General features: G+C 49.4%; 1 non-coding gene across 1 annotated transcript; it reads right to left on the bottom strand.

Annotated features, from left to right (window-relative positions):
* Nucleotides 1-462: 462 nt before the first annotated feature.
* Trnaf-gaa (transfer RNA phenylalanine (anticodon GAA)) lies at nt 463-535 on the bottom strand. Its single transcript has one exon. It is a non-coding gene; the product is annotated as a tRNA-Phe (tRNA).
* Nucleotides 536-876: the final 341 nt, after the last annotated feature.

The raw sequence follows: 876 nt of genomic DNA, 5'->3' as shown, positions 1-876 counted from the left end.
GCGGCCGGCAGGCGGGCGGCAGATCGCACAGGTTTGCGCGACGTTGTTGCGGTGGTGACGGGCGCCGCGCCCGACGACTCCCCTTGCTTTTGTTCACCGCCAGGACTCCGTAGACATCCTGAAAGCGCCTACGAATATCTGCGATTCTCTGGTTTTCCGCCAAAGAAACTCAGCGACAGCTCTCTGCTTCGAACGCGCCTGCTTCACAGACGCCATTTTGAAGGCTATGTGTAACGGAACCTCATGAAACTGTAGGAGCTGGACCAGGAACAGTCCACATTTCCCCACAACAAATTCCGCATTTTTTGAACCTAAATTGGCCGAGAAACAAAATGTGTTGCGTGCCTTAGTGAAAGCCCTTCGTAATTATTTCTGAATAACTGGGTATCTTTCCTACTATTGCAACTTTTCTGTATCCTAAACGGAATATTTTGAGACAAGAGGTTACGGAGAAAAAACGTATGCCGAAACCCGGGATCGAACCAGGGACCTTTAGATCTTCAGTCTAACGCTCTCCCAACTGAGCTATTTCGGCTGATACGCGAGTTCTTCACTGTGGAATTCACACTGCAGGATTCCTCGGCTAAGCAACCACCGCAGTAGTACTCCATCTCCAGTAGCCTCTTTCCGCGCCCAAATATGTTTGAGCCCACGCAAGGCGCCATACGCCCGTGAAGTTACGTGTTTTCGCCTTGACGCTTAGATAACTCTGCGACTGCTTCCAATGATAACGCTGTAATGAAAAGCCGTGCAGCGTCGCACACTATCGTCGAATGCGTGGTCAATTTAGTTGCAACTGATTTTGAGTCGAAATCCATAATCACTTCAGGGCTCACATTTCTCGTGCGATTCGCATATTGTTCCTTTTCATTATGA

This window comes from Schistocerca cancellata, chromosome 10, assembly GCF_023864275.1.
Source record: "Schistocerca cancellata isolate TAMUIC-IGC-003103 chromosome 10, iqSchCanc2.1, whole genome shotgun sequence".
In the NCBI taxonomy this organism is placed as follows: Eukaryota; Metazoa; Arthropoda; class Insecta; order Orthoptera; family Acrididae; genus Schistocerca; species Schistocerca cancellata.
Note: the sequence above shows the minus strand (reverse complement) of the source record. Positions and strands in the feature narration are given on the sequence as shown.